Source organism: Lycium barbarum, chromosome 7 (genome assembly GCF_019175385.1).
Source record: "Lycium barbarum isolate Lr01 chromosome 7, ASM1917538v2, whole genome shotgun sequence".
NCBI lineage: Eukaryota > Viridiplantae > Streptophyta > Magnoliopsida > Solanales > Solanaceae > Lycium > Lycium barbarum.
Genome location: NC_083343.1, coordinates 115140322 through 115147525, shown reverse-complemented (window position 1 = coordinate 115147525; position 7204 = coordinate 115140322).

The following is a 7204-nucleotide window of genomic DNA, read 5'->3' as shown; positions in this document are numbered from 1 at the left end:
TAAGAAAAAAAATACGGGTTTAAAAGAGAGTACACTAATGAGATGTAGCTGAGTGTGGAAGTACATATGAGTGTGTGAATTAAGAGTATGTATGTCTTTTCATGGTGAAATTTGGGGTGTTAATAGTGGTTGGGACGTGATAAGGGATTGGGAAAAAGCTCAAATATATCACTGAACTTAACGAAATGACTCACATATGCCACGTGTAACAGGGGGTGAGAAGGGTGGAAGCTGGTAAGTAATAAAGGTTTTAGATAATACCACGTGGCAAAATCTGATAGTAGTAGGGCTCCGTTAGTGGTTAGTGGTACGAATGAGCCAAATCTGTCACGGCGATGGCATTTTTATGCCCAACTATTAACTAATGGCATGGATAGGCCATTGATAGTTCGGTGGCATATTTGAGTTTTTCCCAACTAATAAGAAGCTTAAATTTCTCCGTTTTTTCATTTAAAGCCACGCTCAATCGTGCATGCTTCATTTTTATAGCCTTACCAAACCAACCTTTGGATTTTATTTTTTTGTGTTTTTGGACAACACTGCTTGAGAGATTACAAACCCTAATGATGGAACTTGATCTAACCTTATCAACGATTGCAGGTACTTAATCCACCAGCTTGATGATTTCAAGACTCTACATATATACCGGGAGCAAAATATGGTGGCAAATAGACTTGCAAAGCACAGATGTACCATGCATGCCTACCTCCACCTCAGTCACACTTTTTGATACAACTCTTATCTTTTGTTTTGGATCTACTTACTTCTTATCGGTCATGAGGCACCATCATGTAGTGTCTAGTAGTAGCGATATCTCCGATCAGGGCCAAATCCATATATAACATGTGGGTTCACGTGAACCAATAGCTTTTGCCCAAGGGCCTTGTATATGTATAATAATATGACTACTTCTCTTACGGACCAAAAAAAAAAAAAAGAGTTATCAACACATGGATTAAGGCCTCATTTGTTTTCATTAAGATTAAGACGTCTGAATCTGAATGCACATCTGAATGATTAAGATGCTGTCTCTAGATTTGAAAACTGAATGATTAAGACTATTTGTTTTTCAACATCTGAATGTGCAGAACATATTTATTTAAACATAATAAATATACAATTCAAATAAAAAAGTAACTAAATAAAAATTTAATAAAATAAAAATATTATTTGACAAAAAAATGAAACATTTATGTTCGCTAGTGATGGTGGAGATGCTTTGTAGTGGTGGTGGGTGGGGTAAGTGTATGGTGGTGGGTTAGGTGGGGTAGGGGTGGTGGGTGGTGGGTGGTGGTGGTAGTATGGTGGGTCTGGGGTAAGGTGGTGGTGAGGGGGTGGTTGGGGTAAGGTAGGCAGGTGGGGGGGTTAGGATGATTTTGGTGGTGAGTGGGCGAGGGGGAGGGGTGGTGGTGGTGGTGGGGTGAGTTGTGGTGGTGTGTTGGTGAGGAGGGTGGTTGGGGGTAAGATAGATGGGTGGTAATGGTGGGTAGGTTATTGGGGTGGGGGTGGTAGGGGTGGGGTTTGGGTGGTGATGGTGGGTGGGTTGTTGGGGTGGGGTGGGTAGGTGGGGTTGGGGGTTGGGGTGGTGTTGCTGGTGAGTGAAGGTGTTGGGGTGGAGTCAGTGTTAAAAATTATTCATAAAAAAAGTACCTCTTAATGATATTCAGACTTTGTTCAAGATCTTAATGATTAAGACCTATTCAGACCAAATAAATTGTTAGATCTTAATGTAAACAAATGCACTTAATAGTATAAGGTCTGAACCATTCAGATTCAATCCTCCATTAAGTGCAAACAAATGAGGCCTAAGTGTTGCTGATGGTTAATTTGGGATTAGCATTCAATATCGATGAATAATGCATGTTCCCCCGCATTATCATTAGAACCTGCAATTTTCAAGATGAGTTTATCAACTCCTGCATTTTCTTTCCGTACCAAGAAAGTTTATCAACATTTATAAATAATTCTCATTTCCTTGTGTCCCATGACCTGTTAGAAGCCAAAGGCAACAATCTATCAAAACATGAAACAATTACAAAGCAGATAGACACTAGTAGAAATGTAAATTGTCGACCTACACTCCGTTTGTCCGCTGGAGCTGGCGATTGGTCACTTCCTGGTGGAGTCAAAGCAATGAGTCTCGTTAAAAGCCATCAATCCCTAAAGGTGTTTTACGCAAAAGACACAAAACACTCTGGAACTTTTCAAAAGAGGAAGTTGCACTAGAAGTTGAGCTAGGGCGGTTCAATTAGATCGGGGGCCTAAAGTCAACTTTAACGGGAGGCCTTTATTATTTCTGTTCAATATTTTTTAAAAGAAAATTAACCTATAAATCTATTATGGGTAAAAATTAGGTCTCATCCTCCTTTAACTAGATGTCTTAGGTTCGAGCCTCAGAATTAAGAAAATCTTGCCATGGAATGCTTCCCTCTTTAATCAGCCTTGCGTGTCTCGAAATCGAATTAACCGGAAATTCAATACGGGTATCGAACACCGGATGAAAACAAAAATGGGCCCTCCAAAATTTTGGGGCCTAAAGCCCCCGCTTTAGTGGCTTGGCCCTCTGGAGTCTGGCCGGCCATGAAGTTGAGGTATACTGGGATTTGGGACATCACTATAGTTGCATATAGAAATTGAACCAGGAAACATGTTTTTGACAGATGTAGTTTTATTATGTTAAACAAAAAAGAAGGTAATTTATAATTCAACCATTGAAATATGGCAAGTAAAAGCTATATATCAAGGTCTGAGCTAATGTTAACAAAATCAAATTGTATAACTGCAAAAGAAATACATATTTTGGGTGATGAAAATCGAGCCTTTTGATCCTCCTGAGACTAAACGATATACGAAGTTGTGTACTCACCTCTTAGTTACATATCATTAACCATTTAAATTCAATACAACTATCAATGACGTTTAACTTCTTGCAGCAAGGTGTTGGTCTGCTAGGTTGGGGGAGATAGTGTTTTCCTGAGGCACCCCACGGTATAGAAAAGAAGTCCGTTAAAATGAAACCAACAAAAACTGGTGTATTAAAGGGCAGCTGCTTCTATACTAATAAATTTTGACAATCAGGCCTCATGACTCATTATTCTAATGTGAGTAGGCTTATTGGAAAATGAAAATGGAGAATAGAAATTGTCCTCTAAAGGCTGAAGTTATTATTTTAATTGAAGTTATATATGAACATCCTGTCAAAACAAGGAAAACAAAGTTCCTTGCTTTTATATTGGGTGGTAAAAGAGAAATATACCACACTTAAGGTGTGTTTGGTATGGAAGATAACCAGAAAGTGTTTTCTAATTTTCCATGTTCGGTTGGTCTACATTTTTGGAAGAACATTTTCTCTAAGAAAACAAATTCCTTAAAAATGAGAAAAATGGCATCTCTAGTGGAAGTAGGAAAAACAAGTTCTACAAATGGCATTTCACATTGATTGTGTCCTCCCTACCCTCCAACACATGTCATCATCGCCCCCACCCCCACCTCCCGTAGTATTTATTTAGATAAGATACAAATGCTTTTATGATAATATTTTTTGCTTACGTACTGAACACAAGAAAATAAGTAAGAAATCCATTTATGTTCCTAGAAAACATTTTCCGCAGAAAACATTTTCCTTCATACCAAACACACCCTATAACTACATCTAATCATCTTAGTAATAGTACAAATACAACAGTACTATGGATAAAATTGCTATAATGAGGAGTGACAAAAGATACTCTACGTTGCCTTTGTCAAGTTGCAATAGAAACAAATGAATACTTAACTTTTGAGTGTGTGCTTACACAAACAACTTCTGCTTAGCAGTGAACCTATTTAGCGCGGGGTGAAAAAAAATTGGAGCTTAATGGTTCTATACTCCTACCAAATAAAAAAAGATGCGAGGTCACATAAAATCACAAGTCTAAGACAAAACTATATGCAGAATTATGACTTCTCTATTCAACACAGAACATACTTTGGGGCCTCAAAATGACACAAAAGACGCACAAAAACTCTGAAATTTTTCAAAAGAGGAAGTTGCGCAAGAAGTTGAGGTATACTGGGATTTGGGATATCACTATAGTTGCATATAGAAATTGAACCCCGAAACGTGTTTTTGATAGATGTAGTTGTATTATGGTAAACAAAACAAAAAAAAAGGTAATTCAAAATTCAACCATTGAAATACGGCAAATAGAAGCTATATATGATATCAAGTCTGAGCTAATGTGATAAAATAAATTGTATAACTGCAACAGCAATAAATGCTTTGGGTAATGAAATCGAACCTTTTGTTCCTCCTGAGACTAAAAGATGTATGAAGTTGTGTACTCCCTTCTTAGTTACATATCATTAACCAATTGAATTCAATACAACTAGCAATGACGTTTAACTTCTTGCAGCAAGGTATTGGCCGGTTAGGTTGGGGGAGATAGTGTTTTTCTGTGGCACCCCACAGGCAGCTGCTTTTATACATAATAAGTTTTGATAATCTAGGCCTCATGACTCATATTCTAATGTGAGTAGGCTTATTAGAAAATGAAAATAGAGAACAGAAATTGCCCTCAAAAGGCTGAAGTTACTATTCTGATTGAAGTTATATATGATCTAATTTTCTTAGTGATAGTACAACACAATGTAAGTTTAGTACTGTTTACCCCGAATTTGGATAAGCAATTGAATTTGTAAGTAGGTATAGGATATGTGTTTGGATCCCGATATAAATCGTATGGAAAATGGAATGTATGAACGTTATGAAGCAAAGCAATTGGTGAAGTGTATTAATGTTTGCCAAACGCCGTATAATACTTGTTTGAAGAAATACAACGGAAATGCATATAATTGCTATGGACCGAATCCAATCTTAGAGAGAGAGAAGTTGCATATATGTTTTGCTATTACAAAGTGTTCTTGATGTAAGGAAGCCAACCCTTCAAGAGGAGGACAATGCCCCTTATTTATAGTAGTGCCCTATGGGCTTCATACAACATGAACAATAAAATAATGATGAAAAAGCTCTGAGTTGGATTAGGTTGGCCGTACGGTCTGACACCCGTACGATTGGCAGTTGAACATGGCAGGATGCTATCGATGCGTGGCAATCGCGTAATGGATCTCCCTGATCAACGGCCATGACCAAAACGGACTAACGGCCAGGATCTCCCGGACTAACGGCTACGATCAAACGGACTAACGGCTATGATCAAATGGACTAACGGCCACGATCAATTCGGACCAACGGCCCCGGTCAAACGGACCAACGGCCACGATCAATTCGGACCAACGGCCCCGGTCAAACGGACCAACGGCCACGATCAATTCGGCTATGGAGAAATCGGACCAGATGATGATCTTCCCTCTTTTCCTTCGATCTCTGGTCTTACCGACATATGTCTGATTTTTACTGTATACAGATAGCCCCCACACTTTCCGGACCGTAGTTTTATCGGAGTAACGGGAAGTGGATGAATCACGCCTTCATTTCATTCTTCCTCCATTTTATTTTCTTCACTTCACTTTATTCTCTCTTCATTTCGTCACCTCTAATCATCTTCTATCTCAAGTTTGTTGCTGATTTAATCGTTTATCCCCTTTGGTTCATCGCTTGTATTATGAACGGTGGAAGTCTCGGAGGATCACCCTTGAGCAAGCCGGGCATGATTTTGCGGATCTTCCGACCCTGATACTTGAAGCTAAGAGGGTCGAGAAAGAAGCTAAGAGAGCCCTCGAGACTGACTCCCACGACTCCGAGCGGACAATGTCCGAACACTCCGGATCCAGCCATATCGGATAGACTAGGGGCTGTACTTAGCCTTTTGTTTTTTGCTTTTGTAGGGGTTTCCGGTGTAAAGACCTTCGTATAAATGGAACACGCATTTTTCTTGATTTCCTTTATTCTTTTGCTTGAATATCTATTATGACCTTCGCCCGAGTTGTCGGTCCGATTTAAGGACAAGCAGACTCGGAGTCATTATTCCGCGCTGTGCCTGAATATCGGCTTTCCTCTTCATCCGGTATGTTTTGTCCGGGAATTTGATGGAGTTTTTGCCCGTGGGACTTATCTTATGCTTTGTGAATTCAGACGTCTCCGAATCACGATGGGCATTTTTAGGGCCGGTATTTTTCGGCTATTTTTTAGGGCCGATATTTTTCGGACACCTGAATCTCAGCCTTAGTTAAATTTCGATGTAACAGTCCCCGTTTGAGGGGTTAACGATTTTGGCTCGGTTCACTATGACCTTGTTGCCTTTGTCGAATTTCGACCGTAGTGCCCGGAATAGGGTATATGAATGAAGTAATGCTGAAATACGGCGACAATCATCGGGGTAGAGTATTTTAACAAGAAGACATCTGAGATATCGTTATCCGAACTTTCGATGATTTTTGTATTGCAGATATTTGTACAAGATACGAGAATTTTGTTTCCTTCTGCTTTTGCCGTAGCCAATACTGTTTGGACACGATTCATTCTGATCGTTCGGTCCTTTCATCGACACCGAATGCAGAAGGTCCGGTTTTGGTTTTGCCGTAGCAAATATTGGGGGGACACGATTCATTTTGATCGTTTGGTCCTTACACCGAAACCTAACGCAGAAGGTTCGGTCTTGATTTTGCCGTAGCAAATATTGGGGGGACACGATTCATTTTGATCGTTTGGTCCTTACACCGAAACCTAATGCAGAAGGTCCGGTCTTGATTTGTTGAGTTCCTCCGTTTTCCATTAACCGGGGTAAACCTTGATGTGGGTATAAGTCCCCTAGTGCTTATCCTAGCTGCAAGATCAGGCGAGCGCTATCAAGCCCCCACTCGTAGGCTGTGAACTCGAGTTCCCGGGCGTTTGTCCTTATCTTTGTTAAGTAACACGTTGTACTTGTTGCCTCATTAAAAACCTTGTCGAAAAACCCATTTTGGGACAAAACCGTACTAAGGAAAAGAGTGCAACACGCGTTTTCAGACCTAGATCCTAACTTTATTCGGTACTTGACTTCATGCAAAAAGAAAAAGGTTAAACATGAGGTGTTCATACCTTAGCAGTAATATCCCTTCAAATGAGCCACATTCCAGTTGTTGCACAATCGCTGCCCGTCCACGGATTCCAACTGATACGATCCTTTGCCCGTTACCCCGGTTATCTTGTATGGTCTTTCCCAGTTCGGACCCAGTTTTCCTCCGTTGGGATTCTTGGTGCTCAAGGTAACTTTCCGAAGCACCA